A 17,397-nucleotide genomic window follows, 5' to 3' on the forward strand; every position below is an offset into this window, starting at 1 on the left:
GCCACTTCCTGACAGCACGAGGCCTTGAATCCATATTCCCCAAGGAAAATAAGAATTATTATAGGACAACTGAACTGGTCCAAACAGGTATATATTTGTTATGAACAATTATTGGCTTGAAATTAGGATAGCTGCTTTGAAAGTTTCTTTCTTTGGGTATCTTCCAAAATATCATCAGAGTGCCTGAAATACACAAGAATTCCCGGAATCAAGGGTGCAATGTGGGCACTGTGGAAGCATTATTAACAAATGGGGCTGATGATAGATGCATGAACTGGGGAATTCTGAGGAACTACTGTCTCAGATGAGCTAAGGAAGGGTGGCACAGGAGGTGAGAGCGGTTACTTGTCAAAGGAACAAGAACTGGGGTGTAGTGGGAAAGAAATAGTGTTTAGCTGGCTTGTTGTTTCCAGAAAAATGGTTGAATCTGAAACTGAAGTCTCCCCAACACCACGGCATCTTTAGTGTGTTACTGCAGTTTTTGTGCTTTTCCAGATGAGGTTTTCTTTCCATGGCAGATACACTGGAATGAGCTATAACCTGTCATTTCACATGCAACAGGTGACACCCAACAGGAGAGTGTGTGTGAGCATGCAAGTGATGACCATGATTCGCATATAAACAGTATCACTGTTGAGTTGAGAGCTGACTGACCACACATGGGCGTTATACACATAAACTGTCTTAAAATCTTGCCTCAAAAATCTTTTAAAATTACAAGTTAGCTGGGTGGTGAGAGCTTTGCTGAGGTCAGGACAAACGTATGTAAATGCTGCATTAGAAATGTAACAGGCTGCAAAGAACTGAGCGAGGAAGCAAAATAAAAGGAAGATTCTGTGCTTCTCCCTTTGGCTAGATGGGATGTTAATTTGTGTCTCATCCACATGTCCATGTCCTGCTTATGTCACCTTCCAGAAGAAGGTGACTCAGTGACTTCTGGTTATTCTAGGTGGCCATTGCTGGGGAAGATGTGCTAAATCAGGAGCCCGCTACATCGCTGTCTCTTTGACACAGAAACTTCCTATCCCAGACCAACATTTTAAAAAGCTTTTCTTTTCCCTTTCCCTTTATCTGTCTTCCACAGCTTGGGGGGCAAATCTATCCTGTAACTCCAAGGCTAATTCGCCCCGTGTTTTTCCCAATCTCTCAGCAAAGGACCCAATTAAACCAGATCCTGACAAATCCCAGAGCGAAGGGAGTTATTGCCTCTCTAAGTGCTCTCCCTGGGCTAAATCCTTTATGCAAACTGCCGTCTTTTGCCAGCCCATGGGAAGCTGGTTGCAAACACATCTGATGTGTCTGCTCAGTCAGAAGACCTTCTTATTTCAGCAGGAAATACCTGGGCCTACTTCTCCTTGCTGCTGCTCCTAAATATCCCCTTGTGGGTGTCTCAGCAGCCATTACATGGAGCCAGTCCCGAAAGCAGGCGTTCCTTCCTTTTTTATAATGGGAGAGTTCATTTATGCTGAGAATACAGTTTTTTAGCAGACTGCCTGCAGGACAATACAATAAAAGATTTATCCTTAATAGCATTTCACTGAAGTTTCACCACAGGAGACGGGGGTTTTGTTGTGCTCTTTTCTATTTTCCCCTTCAGTTGCTATGAAAGTCTCTGCTCTTAGCTTTTTTTACAGAGCATAATCCCGAATGTCCTCTGCCACCTTCTCTCCACTGAATTTTGCTCTTTCCTTCGAGCCTTTCTCATCTCTGACACACTTCTCTCCTTTTTCTTTTGCTTTTCTTCTCCGATTATGCAGTTAAAGGATATCAGAAAACTGGTTATGAGCATGGTAACCCTGAAGTTGGACAAACCATCTGTAGTGATGAGTGTGAAATAGGAACTAGCCTTTTCTCACCTGCAACTTCATGTTTGCTTTTTGCTCAAGCTCTCTGTTTGACACAGTCTGCTGATTTACAAGCTGCTATTTCCATCCCCATGACTGTTCTTTACTCATCCCTCCAGGTTGCTGCAGGGCCCGGAGTGCACCCCCATCTTGCTGCCTTTTTGAAGGAGGTCTCCCTGCTCCAGTATCTAGCTCATCTTTTGTCCAGGTGAGGTGCAGACACTTAGCTGAACTTCCAGAGCTTTTCCCAAGAGTGACGGCACCCTGTGGAGGACAGGTACATGCCTTTGAGTGGGTTGGGATGCTCTTGCAAAGTGCCATCTCTTTTCATTAAGCTAACCAAGCTTGAAGTCTCCTTCTCTGGAGATATTCAAAACCTGTCTGGATGCCTCCCAGTGCAGTATGTCCTAGGGAACCTGCTTGGGCAGGGCGTTGGACCTGATGATCTCTTGAGATCTCTTCCAACCCCTATGGCTCTGTGGTTCTGTGATATGAGGCACTCAGTGCCAAGTGGCTGAATACAAGTAGTACATGGTCCTGTATGAGTGATACTGCCTGAACCAACTCAAGCAGACTCAAGTTTGTGTGGTCCTTCCTGAGTCCTCTGGAGGCTCCGTGATGTCCTGTGCCTGCTGGGTTGGCTGGAGGGAGACTTGAGACAATATCCTATCTCACATTGATCCTCACGTGTCGGCCTCTTGTTCCTCTGCCATTAAATAAGCAGAACGGGTCCCTGCTTTCTTTCTAAATTGTCACAGAAGTTGGGGTTGTGAAGAGCTGCTTGAGCAGCATGTCTCATAATTAATTGTTATCCTAAGCTTCCTCAGGTGCCTGACTGCTTGAATATCTAAGAATTTATGGGCATTTGGTAATGTCTGAAAATGAAAAGAGTCTCTTTAATATGCTTATGATAAGTATTTGCACTGTTTTAGAAAGCTATTTTCATTCCACTCAGACACTTGTTAAATAACTTTTTAGAACTTGAACATTTACTGCTTGTTTTATATGTGAAATAAATCAATCAGATTTAACAAAGGAAAGAACCTGATTTGCCCATAGCCCTGTCTGAGCACAGAGGTGCCATTTTGCAATCTAATGAAGCTTTCAGTTAAAGAAATGAAAGGTGGTGGTGGGGGGGAGACTTTGATGCCTAATAAAAATGATTCAGCATCCTCATGACTTTGACAAGTAGTGTGACTTATAAACCTTCCAGCAGAGCCGTATAACAATTGAGTAAGAACTTATAAGTCTAGACCGCAGAAGACACCTACCAACAATGATGCATCCTGCCCAAATCCAAAAGAGCTTTGGGCAAGGAAAGGTCCCCAAGCAAAGCGATGAATAGAAACAGAATATAGTGCCATGAAGAAAATCCATGGGATGGGTTGGACCCATGGCACCAAAGGATGTCTGCTGTGCTCCACCTTCAGGAACAGGGCTTGTCCGAGTTAAGAATATACTGAGACTGCTGACTTGTAGGAGAGGGACTGCTGTTCTGAGTTTGTATGTGCCTTGCACAAAAACGTGGTACTACACCATGAAATGAGGTTTCTTTGCTGTCAGTAACACAGTCAGTAACAAATAAGGCATTTTGAAAGTGATGCACTTGCTTCAGACTTTTCTTAGCTTGAGGGGCAAAAGCGGGTACAGCCCTGGCTTCGTTCGGGACCAAAGAGCCCCAGTTGGTACTGAATGGGAGCTCCTCAACTCCGTGAAGTCACAGTACAAGTTCTGCAGGGGTGAGCTTTACCTCAGGAGTAGGGTATCCAGACTTGCTAGCGCAGCCTGTCCCTGCCTGCCTTGGCACTTGTGATGACCACTGCATTTAGATTCCATAGAGCGACTGCCAGTTAAGGTTAGCTACCGTCTGGGGCTGCGGCACTTTGGTCTCACAAATGCCTGAAGACAGCAGATCTTCAGGTCTGCTCAGTGCTCTGTGTAACTCTAGTATGGTGACAATCTCTTCTTACACATCACTCAGTTCTCTACTCTTTCCAAAACAATGCATTATTTTTCCTTTTATTTTCCCAGTGCTTCATAGTTAATCACTACCGATTTTAAATGGGGATTTTTATATATATAAAAAGGAGAGTTCCTTAACACCTTTATAAGTCATCCATACTTCACAGTCTGAGGTTATTACCAGATGGGTATCTGTCGAGGCCTGTCTGAAGAGACTATCTGTGACTTAGACGTATTTTTCCTATGCTGCTAACAAATGGGTCGCAGCCCAGTTCTGTGATTATACAACATGTTTACAACTTCTGCCATACTGAAGATGCACAGAATATCACTTGGCAGGAGCCAAGACATGCATCTTGCATGATACAAGAAGTGCTGCCTCTCTCCCTTCCATCCCTCTACATGCACAAGGAATCTCGCACAGACAGAACCCCCTTGCTGACATATATTTGGGAATGGTGGGGCTGAGTCTCACAGACAGAAAGTCTCTCAATCTTTGATGCACTTTCAAGCTCAGCAAGAAAAAAGGATTAAAATTGTACTGCATGAAGGCTTCTGTGTTATGAAGTATCATCAACCAAACACTTTAAGTAGTATTCTATAACATAGTCTAACATAAGTTCAATTTTTACTCAATCACTTGAAACGCACTTAGGAAAATTGCTTCTTTTGCTGTTTTCACAACAGCTCTGGAAGTCAGCCTCTGGTTTAATGATAACTGCTTTAATCACCGTTTGGCTTGTTTCATTTTGACAGCATTGATGTAACAAATTATTTATTTTCTCTCTGTTAAATATACTATCATTGCAGCTACCCGAGTTTTGTTACTGGTGCACTAAATGCAAACGACAAGGTTTGCATCTCATTAAGGTAATTTGTGTGCGCATAATTTTCAGTAAACACAGTGAATGAAATCACGTATCTTCTCTACCAAAAGTGTCATCTGAAACTATTTGTGCTTGTTTTAGTAACGGAAGTTATTTTTCCAGCCCCGCTATATATAGCAAAGCATGTGTTTTCTCAAACAGGGGAGCCAGACTGGAGAGCGAACGCAGCATCCTCGAGCAGCAATTGCATTAAAAAATAGTGTTACCCCATTAGGCTGAACCCACCCCCCATTTGCCATGAATCGCTGCGTTCTGCTCCCAGGGCAGATACTGCAGGGTGTGCAAGGAGGAAAGGAGGTTTCTTCCTACACCCTGAGCAAGGGGATGGGGGAATTCTGTCGCTAATTTGTTCTGATCCTGCTGCCTCATTAGGGCAGTCTGTAAAAGATGGGAAATGTGTACCATGTCAGTGAATGTGAACTTTCTGCATGGAGCTGTTAACACAGTAAATAGCTCAGGAGGAGGGAGGGAGACAGCTGGAGTACATTGTGTTTCATAAAGACTATACCGGGGCCTTGAATCTTCATTTAACCCATCACTGAGGTGACAAATATCCACCGCTTTGCTGCTGTGTGATGCCGCTGCTGCTTGCCTGTTAATTTATCTGTTTTCAGGCTGTCTAGACATTGTTTGGGTCAAAAAGTGCTGTCTCTCCCCTGCCGTGGGATTTGCCTGCTCAGCTCTTGCTGCAGGCTTCTGTGCCAAACGGGCTTTACAGAAGAATGCTCCCTCTGTCTGGATGGCTTATTAAACAGGACTCCGAGTATATGGAGAGGTTTTCAATCAGGCTAAGGCTTCCTACAGATAAAGTTTATTTTAACCTCTTCTCTCTAAAAATACACTGTCAGGGATAAATAATTCAAATACTTTGGGTTTTTCCCCTTGTGATTAAAAGTCTGCCTAAAAGTGCCCTTGAAATGTTCTCTCACGAGGGTCAAGCAGGTTTTGGATGGTCTGACCCCAGACTGAAGTAAATGCCAACCTGGGGCCCAAGCTGGGCCTTCCACTGGGACAGCACTGTGCCCAGCACAGCAGAGACACTGGTACTCTCAGAAGCCGTTCCTGCTGCTGCCAGATCAGTGTTGGAAAACACTTTTTAAATGGGACTTCAAGTCAAGTAAAACTATGAATGATACCTTGGGCACGTACGTCTTGGGAACACTCAGGAAGATGTTGACTTTTATGGCACTCAACTGCAGGGATGTTTTTTCTATGAAAAAAATCATCCGGGTGCCTCTACCCAAGTTGTTGCTGTGAGATTCTCAGTCTGGTTCAGTAGGAGACAACCAGAAGTTCCATAAAAGCCAAATTCCCGTTCACTATAAAACAGTGTTATAGTACATTGGCTGTTCAGTCTCAGCATGGATTTCCTAATGTACTTGCTGTGATTTTAGAGTCTAGAAACAATATCCTACCTGGGACTTCATGAAAAATCTCTTCTTTTTTTGGATGGATGGATGGATGGATGGATGGAAAAAAAAGGTTTTGGTTAACTGAAACGTTCTGCATGGACTGACTATGACCAGCACTGTGCCCTCATGGCCAAGGACAATGGCATTCTGGGCTGTATTAGAAGAGGGGTGGTTAGTAGGTCAAGAGAGGTCCTTCTCCGCCTCTTCTCTGCCCTGGTGAGACCCCACATGGAATATTGTGTCCAGTTCTGGGCCCCTCAGTTCAAGAGGGGCACAGAACTCCTTGAAAGAGCCCAGCACAGGGCCACTGAGATGATTAATGGAGTGGAACACCTTCCTTACGAGGGGAGTCTGAGGGAGCTGGGCCTCTTTAGCTTGGAGGAGATTGAGGCGTGACCTCATTAATGTTTATAAGTATGTAAAGGGTGAGAGTCAGGAGGACAGAGCCAGGCTCTTCTCAGTGATGGCAGTGATAGGACAAGGGGCAGCGGGTGCAAGGCTGGAGCAGGGGAAGTTCCATGAGAATGTAAGGAGGAACTTTGTCACTGTGAGGGTGACGGTGCCCTGGGACAGGCTGCACAGAGAGGTTGTGGAGTCTCCTTCTCTGCAGACATTCAAACTCCACCTGGATGCTTTCCTGTGGGATTTAGTCTGGGTGATTCTGCTCTGGCAGCGGTTTGAACTAGATGAACTTTCGAGGCCCCTTCTAACTCCTGATGTTCTGTGATTCTGTGTGACTGCAAAGACTATGGAAAGCATTTGTTGAAGAAGTAGGTCTCCTGAACCAAGGCACGCTACATGCACTGCATGGTGGGAGATGTAGCTCTGATGTGTCCCATGTGTTCCCATGTCACTGTATCAGCTTGACTTTCTCTTCCAAGATTTACAGCTTCCTCACACCATGTGTAAGTCACCACTTACTGCTTCAGTACAGAGCACAGGAAAGGGAGTGCAGCTAAGGGAGTTTTAGAGCCCACAGCTTGGTTCTTATGGGGACATGTTGCTGTGTATTCAGCAGTAGTACTTCAAATTTTTCTCTTTCTTCCCCCCCCTAAATTCACATTTATGCAAAAATACTTCTGATACACAAAGAACATGAGGAAAAGAAATCCATCCTCCCTGGAAAAAATTTCTCCCAACCCTCTCTCCTGGTTTACAGGTCAGGCCATGGGCTTCCTGGTTCCCACAAGGGCCTGGAGATTCCCTCTGAGCTGGCAGCATTGTGCCATAAGTCCCACAAAGGGAAAGGGGTGTTGCTGCTGAAGATAAACCTCTCGGGGTTTTCAGCTGACTTTCTAGAGGTTTCCAGTTTTCTCACATCTGTTAAGTATACCCAGTTACTTTATGAGTATTTTCTGTGAGCAATTCTTTGCTGGCCATTCTCTTACTGGAAGAGAGCTCATGACCCTGAAATGGGCACGAGACGAGGTAAACTCGTACAGACTCGATTGACTTCAGCAAGGTTCTGCTTGAACCCTGGCTCCTGGCCACCTGGAGCACACCCAAGAACCGTCCCTCAGATGACTAGAGTTCAGGCAAGTGTGCCCAGACTACAGCAATTAACTCTTTGAACCCAGAAATTGTTGCTCCAGGCTTCTGTGCTGTCCTGGGTCAGCAGTGATTAGTGCCTCTTACGCCGCTTGCTAGCAAGGCTGCTGAAGAGAGTGTGGAAGCAGCATATGTTCAGATGAACAGAAATTCCTGACAGCATTCACCCAGGCTGGCCTTAAGTCACACTCACTGCAGGATTCTCAGGCTTCACATCTTTCCTCACAAAGCAAGGACTACAGAGAATCTTTGTTCCAAATTTTCTCCCTCCTCCCCACTGGAATTTACAACAAAATGCCATGGAAATACAAGTTTTGTTAAAGCTTCCTGTTACAAAGCCTAAATTTTAGGCCAAGTTAGACCTGAAAGAGTTTCTTTATTTTGTTTTTTTTTTTCCATTACTAATTCTGTATTTTTTCACAGAATTTGTATGGGTTTTCTGAGATAGTAACAATCAATGTAGTAATTTCCAAAATACACAGAGAGGTACTTTGTCTGACTTCCTGCAGTTACAAGATTTTTCCACCATCCTTTTTATTCTGAATGAGATGGTTCAAAAAGTAAAACTATCCGTATCTTCAAGGTGATGGTACAGGGCTGTTATTCACAGGACTTCAAAGCTTCTCATGCAGCTCCTGAGTTGTGGACAGCAACTGAGTTTTATCTCTAACCAAGGCAGGGAGTGAAGTGAGGTTTAAGGAGGGCAAACTGTGGGGAGTGGGAGGGATGCTGAGAAAAAATAAGGGTCCTGGTATATTTTCGACCTACCTAAATCACTAACCTTCTGCTACATCATTTACAAATCTCCTGCTAGAGGCATCTCCCAGAATCCTGTTCATCATAATAGTACATCCTTTTCATCCTTCTCTTCCCCTTCCAGCCTGAAATGTGCCTCTGCCATTGTCTGCAGAGGACTCTGCAGCTCAGCATTAACATGGGAGCCACTGTTGGCTTACTTGCATGTCAGATATCTCTTGCTGTGCACACTGCTGATCTACTGCAGTCATGATTTTAATGACCTTCCTCTCTCTAAATCAGATGCTAAGGGCAAAGGAGTATATTTCACTTCTCCAATTTGTAATTAGCAAGCAGCAAACCCGAGTCAGGCAGCATTATCCTGTTGTCTTGGCACAGATTGGGAGGTTCAGCCCTGTTCTCATAGCGGCACCCAGCTGAATGCTGGGCCCCTGAGCTCCCCCCAGTTCTGCCAGGGATCTGCAGGGTGGTTTGAGGACAGTCTCCCTCTATGTGAGGAAGCAGGCCAGAAGTCAGACAGCAGAAGAGGTGGAAGACGTGGGTTCAGTTCCTTGGTCTGCCAGGGACTTCCCGCATGACTCTCAGCCAGATACTTTATCCTCTTGTGTTTCAGTTCTCTGTCTCTAAGCCAGGGCAAACAACACTTTCATACATCACTGTGGTGCCATGAGGGCACATTAGGAACTGTAACATCCCCTAAATTCCATGGAAGAGATGCATGAGCTGGTTTATACGTATCTAAACAGCTGTAAGAGCAGGTACTGCCTTTAGTGCCTGCCTATGCTGAAGGTTTGAGGTAGACAATGTGGCTGTATTCCCTTTTGGTACTCTGTTGGTCTTTCATAGATTGCAGCACATCTCCCTTTTGTAAGCTTTAGTTCCTTTTTTACTTCTTGAGATGAGGCTTCTTCATCATTCCCAAACAGAAACTGAACCATCAGGGTATTTTCCTAGATGTGCTCTTCTTGCAGTCCATGTCCTCAGTCTCCATACAAAGACTCATTTGGCTTGTAACCCTGAGATAGCCAAACCACAAACTGGAGCTCAAAGTTGCCGTTGCTCCTTGGTGCTGATAATTTTGTTCCTTTGTTTATTCTACCTGAAATCAGTTTATAGCTCAGCCCACCTCCGTTCCGGTTGGAGTTTTTGCTCCATAAACTGTATGTCTCCCTGGCTGAAAAGTCAACAGTTCCTGCACTTTCATTTCCTCTTGTGAGGGTGAATCATAACCAAGCAAGGCCTTGGAGAGAGAAGTAATGTGGTGGATCAGCCTCTCCAGGCTGTGGGAGCTCCCCAGGGTGCCCTTTACAAATGCAGTCTGTGTACCAGAACTGAAAGGGTTTCTTTTGCAATAGCTGAAGCAAACTGACCCTCGAAGGTTAGCTTGGTGATTCCAGGCAGATGAACTTGAGCTTTCCAAGGAGAACAGCCTCACAGTGCTGTCATCCATTGCTTCTCAAATGATCCGTTTTGTACCCATCTACAGCAGCTGCAGGTGGTCTTGATGACTGAGGAGGACCTCCCAAGCCTACCTCCACAGCTGCTGAATGAACATTCAGAGAGATGTTTGAACATGCAGCAAACACGAGCCCTGGGTTGGGACTGTGAGTGTTGTGAGCAGTGTGGATCTCTCCCTTCTGAATCACCCTCTCCTCTGAGGGAGAGTACATGGCCTTAGTAGCAGCTTTCCTCAAAAGTATCTTTAGAGGGCAAAACTGCCAAAGCAGTGGGGTTTGTGTGACTACCATTTCCTCTGAACAGTGTTGGTAGCTGCTTACTCCTGTTTTGATATACTGCTTCCCCAAGCCAGTAGAGTAGGGCTGCTGTGTAATATAGAGAACATTTAGCTTATGGAGAAGAGGGGAAAACAGAATACATGTTCGAATCCACAGGCATATATATGTGTGTGTGTGTGTTCCTGTATTTAAAGACTAGTATTTGCATGGAAAATATTACTATGGGAAAAATTATTTCTGTTTTCTTCAGGAGTATTTTCTGATCAGCTTTGGAGTTAGAAATAACCTGAATTTTATCTCACTGAGAAATGTGATCTGCTTTCTTTTTCCCCATGAGATTAGTAAAAAGAAAAAAGACCAAAAAAAAAAAAAAAGGTGAGGTCTGGCATGGTTTTCAAAACTCATCAAAACAGATGAGTTTTCATCTGGGACTATGACATCTCAAACAAAGGTAGCCCATGAAATTATTAAATCATCAGACTGCGTGGTGGTGTGGGTGACTGCTCCACTGGACACGCTGTCCAAGGGCAGTAGGCATTGCTGGTGTGCTTTCACTGAGAAGCAGCAGTGTAACTGTACTGCAAGTCAGTTTGAGGTGAGTGTCAGTTCAGAGATAATTAATGCTGAGGGACTTTCAGTCCCAGATTTGGGGCCTTCAGGAGATGCCACCTTACTTGAACTTGCAGTTTCTCTGAGTTTTCTACTGTAAGTTAGTCATGGCACACGTACTCACTGCATGGAGCGATCAAAAAATTGGCAGAAGTTTGGGAAAAGCTGTTCTGCAGTTTGTTGAGCTTTGCTCCTAGTTGAACCCTTTCTTCGTCCCCTGTGGCTTGGTGCGGTGCCCATCGGTGTTCATGGAAAACTCCAGTTGAACTGGATGAGTTTTGCAGATCCGGTTCTGAACTACAAGAAGTTTTTTCCATTCATGCTAGAACGAACGGGAAGCGCTACTCAAACTGCCAGGGGTGGGTGACCCTGGTCCCTGCCAGGTGCCCAGGTTCTGCCTGTGGGTACTGAAAGACGAGAGAGATGAGAAAAGCCCTGCAGCATCCAACTTCTGCCCTGAACCAGCTCCCAGCCTCGTGTAGGCTTCTGGAAAACTGACATTCTTCTCTATGAATCACACATGGAATTTGCATCTTATGTCACACACACGCTGAATAGTGGAAAGAATATGACTCAGTTGTATTCTTTTTATGAATTGAACTCTAAGACAAGATGTTTTGCATTGTTTTGCCGAGAAGCCTCTGCTCTCCTCCCTCCCATCTCCTCCTGCACCCACCCCCCAAGGCACATACACTTACTCCCCCTTATAGTACCACACTCCCACCGCTCCCTTGCTTTGCCCCTTCTACTGGAAGTTGTTTACTGCTACCTGTCCCTTTCAGTGACAAGTCACTGCTGTTATTACTGTATAGTTATTATTATTTTTGTGCCAGTCACTCATCTGGACAGGAAAGCTTTAAGAACCTTAATTACTTTGTGGCCAGACATGGAGCTGGAGTTCTAAAAGTAGCTTTTCTTTTTTGGATCAAGTTCATTTCCTACAGTGTCTGGGTTTATGAGTTTGCTAAAAGCTTTCAGGGTCTCAGGAACCCCTGTACTTTCTTCTCAAACACACACACACACACAAATATATATAAAGAGTAGAAAATCTGGAACAATTAAATCCTTTTCACCTGCTGTCAATCACCTGCACTGAGTCATTTGCAGTTTCCCATACTTACTCTGCTTTCACTTTGGGGCTAAATACCTCTCTGAAATGATCTCTGTGATTATTGTATGCCACAGTTCAGGACCCTTCCATCTGCAATACTCTATAGAAAATATCACTGTTACTTTTGAAATGTAATTTCTGGCTCTCACCACCAGCTGTGTTAATTTTTATATTTTTTAAGAGAAGTGCAGCAGAACTGGCAGAGAGATAGTGAGTAATTCCCTTGAAGCTATGTCCCCACTGATTTGATTTTTCCTTGACAGCTTATCCATCATGGTATTGCTTATTTAGACAAATAAATAAGAGGCCTGTTATCTGCCAGCCTGGCCTGAGGGCTTTTAGCAACACCAGAAAGTCTGCTGGCTTTCCTTTCAACATTCAACAAGACGATTAGGGAATCACATTATGGTAAACGTGGCTACTACACACTTGAGTGGGAAAAGAAGAGCTGGTCTGAAACTTGGGAATCCATGAGAAATCCAGCTTTGTTTGCAGACCTGCAATGGATAGAAAGACCCCCTGAACTGGGCTTGGAGAGGTGGTTTAGGGAAAACTTGAGTGTGGTGAGTCTGGGATTCGTTGCTAGCACCGGGAGATACATTTTGATACAGCATCATGCTCTGAAGAAAACAGATTTGGGTCAACTGAAACATTTTGTGAATTCATGTTCAGCTTAACAAGTTGTTTCATTCTTAAAATTTAAGCAAGTCAAAATGTTTCCTTTCAACATTGTTACATGAAACGCTGCACCTTTCAGAAACCTATCTGGGGTTGTTTTCTTAAATACTTACAAGTGAAGCGGTACCTTTTACTTCAAGCTGACACATTCTACTCATCCTAAATGAATAATTTTATTTGCCTAAAACTGGGGGGGGGGGGGAACTCTTTTTAATCTACCCTAAAATCGTTTTTCCCACAATTTATTAGTGCAGTTTTGCAAATAACTCCTTCCCCTCCATGAGAAACCCTGTAGTGCACCCAGAGAAAGAGCTGTTCCTGCACCAGTCTCCACTGGCTCTCCAAGGGGAACTTTCTTCTCTCTCCCAGTGAGAACAAACCAGCTCTTCCCCACTCCCAGCTGCTGGTAACCTCAGGGCAGACCAAGGGCTGAAATGACCCTGCTCAGGGCTGTCAGGTTTGCTGACTTACTGCCTGACTTCGGCCAGCTTTGGAGCTTCTCCCTCTCAGATATGCCTGGGTGAAACAAGTGGAATTTTACTCTGTCCTGTAGCTGTGGGCTGGATTTTCAGAGGTTAGACAGATAAATTTCTGCAGCTCTGGGGGTCTGTTTGCAAAGTAAAATTCCAGAGAAGTTGACATGAAATTATGATTAAGTCGCATAAATGTTTGAGTCGAGCTCTTTTGGTCCATATTAGACACCAGGGGTGCGTGCACAACAACTCCTGTGCACGTGCAAAGTCCCACACACACTGTCCTGATCTTCTGCAAAAATCTCTATTTTACTGTACAATCTATTCCAGAGATTTTTGTAATGTGGAATAACACAATAATGTGAATTAGCAGAAAATCAGCTCTGAGGCACAGCCCTAATATCTATGAGAATCTGCATCTTCACCCTAAAAAATTCCAAGTTGAAATAGAGCATGGTGCTGTGTCTATATTCGTATGTGTGTCTGGAGAAGACCTGATCTCATCTGACCTGATGAAATTTCACCAACAGCTTCATAAGGCTCTGATAAATAGTAACTTTCCAAACATGAGTAATTTCTTCCGAAGCTTGGTTGGAAAACTAAAGAAACTTGCCTTAGAAAAGAGAATGTTCTCATCAAAATGAAGATCTCCCCAAGTTCAAAGACCTGAAGAAGTTACAAATTGTATCTTCCTTAGCTTTTTTTTCTAAATTCCTTTCATTAGGGAAAGTTTAAAGTGACAGCTTTTAAAAATCACTTTTCATTCTTTGCCTGTTCTCCCTTTCAACAACACAATCACACCCCAATTAACTAACTGTACCGCTTACAATAAAGACTAATGATCCTCCACTGGCCCCCACCTCCATTAGCAGTTCAGAATCCCACCAGAATCCCAATTAACACATTGATTTGCTTAAAAGGAAAATAGTGATCTTTGGCTGTCCATTCCACCAGCTGTGTGTTCCATCATTCAGTCTCCAGCAAGTCCATTGATTTCCCTAAAATAAACCCAGCAAATGTCCATTAATTCCCCTCCCCGAACTGCAGGGTCCCACTCTGATTCTTCTTTTTGCCAGAGTTCACTGGGACATTTTATCTAAGAAGCTTAAAGACTGTTTCTCTCCTGCTGACCCACCGGTTCATCAAACTGATTTCAACTGACTGCTGGTGTGGGACTGGAGGAAAATGCTCAGCGAGGATGTTAGCTGCATGCTGCCAGTTCCAACTTGGTGAAGCATCCAGATAAACCGGATAAAGAAAAGGGTCATGAAAGCCTGTATGTTAAGGTTGTGTCCTCTACAATCACACTCTGATAATTAGACTTTGTAATGAGGGAGCCCTCATTATCGGAAGCTATGCAAGGAGTCTGCAAATGTTATTCTTGGGGCTGGCTGGAGGTCAGGAGGGAGCACATCCACAATGCTGACTTGCCCCGAGGCCAGCACAAGAGCCGCAGTTCCTGTGTGCCCAAGGGGGACTCTGCTTAGGGACTCCTCGTGAGGGAAAACAGCAGAAGTCTGATGTCCATTGCACTTTCCCATTTGAGAGTACTCATCATGCTGTGCAACACGCTGCAGAGAGAGGTTATAAATAATTAGGAATGACTGACCCAATTCGGATAATAGAACCAGCCCCATAAGCTCTTCCAAGCACTTCTTGCATGGTGTTAGAAGCTTCTTCAGGACATGTGTGACACAATAATGCAGATGGCTCTCTGAGCAAACGACATGGGCATCTTCAGAGGTTGCATTACGACATACAGACTTCACAGATGGAAAACACCAACTTCTGCTGGCCACCTCTGTACCTGCTTGTCACAGGCAGGCTCTGGCGACAGAAGCTTGCTCTCCAATTGCTAACGCCAATACCCACAAGGCTCCTGTAGTAAAAAGTGCAATAAAAACCACTGTGAAATAATAACCAAGTGATAAAATTACAAGTAGGAACACATAAAAAAAATCACATGCACTGCAGGAACAATGATAAAAGCCTGCCTCTCAACCTGTCTAATCTCACACGCAAACCACACCCTTGGGTATTGCCAACCCGCTGAAAGCAAGTAGGAGCGGATTAAGTGGAACCATGTGAATGTGTGATGTGTAACCACTCTGAATCTACATTCTAGCACTTTTCCTTTACTTCCTGTACAAGGTTTCTTAGGAAAGTTCCCTCTGGCTGGATTTGAGAAGCAGAAGTCGATGGGACATGTACAGACATTGTGATGTTCCTTGACAGACTACGGAGCCGTTCCCAAGAGCGGATTTGTGTCCGATGACTTGTGCAAGAGGCTCTGATACTTCTTAGGAAGGGTTAGGCTGCCCTTTCTTGACATACCTTTGGGGGACAGCTTTTGTGCAGGAGAGAGAACAGCAAGCATCGGAAGGCTCTGCTTAACAGGGCAAGGGATAAGTATATAGTGATGGACACAAAGTCCACTCTGTGGATTTTACTGTAAAAAACCATTTTCCTCTTGCTTTTCTTTTGGACTGCCCAGTCAGAAATTCAAATCTGTGTTAATGGTCAATCAGATTTGAGTCAGTCTTAGCATCTCACTTCACATCTCCTGTGTCAGTATAACAGGTTAAGGCACAGTGATATCTTAATGAAGTCAACAAAAGGTTTGCTAATATCTTAGACAAAGAGAATATTTCGCTAGCCTTACACTCCAGTCTTCCTGAAGGCAAATTTCTTCCCCTACAAGGTGATTTGAATAATGTTCACCTTTAGTTTTTATGGAGAGAGCACACTGGGGCAGGCCTAATTGTATGTGGTTATTGAATTCAAATCCAATATTTGCATCAATTTTATTTTGGTTTTGTGATTGTTAATTTTTTTTTTTCCTAGCATTTACCCAACTTCAAATGCAAACATAGAAAAAGGACATGTAAAAACTGGCTGCATCCATCTTTTCAGTCAGAGAGATCATTCCACGTAGCTCACGAGATTAACACGCTGCAACTTGAAAACCTGTGCAGCTTTTAGGTTCACTACTGGATGCCAACATACTACTAGAAATTTGGAGATAACGACAGGGCATTAGACAGTCTCTAAATCACAGCAATTATTTTTGATGAGAAGAAAATGAAGATAAAGCTGAAAATAGCATTGCTCCTTCAAAAGAGCAATTACAGGGCCTAAAACCTGGGCAGCGAGGTATAGGTGTTTTAGCAATGTGAGAGCTGAATGCTAAGCAAGGCCTCGTGTTTGTCATCACTGCAGCCAAGCCCGAAGCTGCGCGCCCCTGGCACGCATATTTCAATCCTCATCATTGTAAGGGATTAGTGGGAGGGTATGATCCCAACCACACCAAACCGAATGCAGCGTTTCTTTGCTTTGGTGGATGAAAGTGCAGCTCCTGCTCTCTGCATTCTTCCGTGCACCCACACCTCCAGCCAACTTACCAGAATGCCAACTCCAATTACGAAGGCCCAGAGTTTGCCAGTATACCTGCATCTGTGTCTGCTTCCTTCTCACTCTTCTTCCCCCTCTTTAACACTAGAAACTTATTGCCAAGTGATTAGCATTTGCAGTAAGAAAATGGCTGGGTTAAACAATTCAAGTTTTAATTCTGTTCCAAAACATGCGATCATTTGCAGAGCTTAAAGAGAATTACAAACACTAATTGACTCCGACAGAGCGCGTGTGATGGCAGATAAGGAATATTAAAGCCATTCCGCTGATAGGTAAACAAAAGTAGGTAAAAGTAGTATCATTTCCCCGAGCACAGGCAGAAAATCTGTTATAAGGGTGAGATGAAAACTCAGAATTTCTGATTGTCCTAGTATCATGTCCTATACAAGAGAAAAGCTCTCCATGAAATTGCAATCTCTAGTTATTAATTTCTCTACTGTGAGGACTTGGGATCTTGTTTTCAAAATAACATCTGCTAAAATACACAGGCTAATAGATACATCTGCATTCACAAGGAATAATGTGGCTCCACATTCGGATTTCCACATGCAAATCTTGAATTAGTCTTCTAACAAGTTCATTATGTGAACGATGTCTAATTTGCACATGCTGTTTTGGCAACTGTCTGTGCAATTTTCAACACGCAGAACTGCATGCCTGCCCTTTGGAAACTGAAGCTCTTTAGCAACCCTTCATGTAAAATTCCCTATTTTTCTTTCATTGAATTAAGCTGATCTGAAAACTGTGAGGTCTTTTTTTTTTATTATTATTTAAAGGGAACCAATAAAGACTATTACAAACGACATCCTTAAAAACGAGTTAAGAGTATGATTGACTTTGAAATCACTTTAGTCTTCTAGTTTTTAAAGAGGTTTATTCTGATTAACTGACCTGAATGTTAACAGAACTGGAATTTTAATTTGTATTCAGACTGTAAGAATATCATCCGCTCAGATGAGACAGTGTTGTT

Source organism: Gallinula chloropus (genome assembly GCF_964237585.1).
Source record: "Gallinula chloropus genome assembly, chromosome: 16".
Taxonomy (NCBI): Eukaryota; Metazoa; Chordata; class Aves; order Gruiformes; family Rallidae; genus Gallinula; species Gallinula chloropus.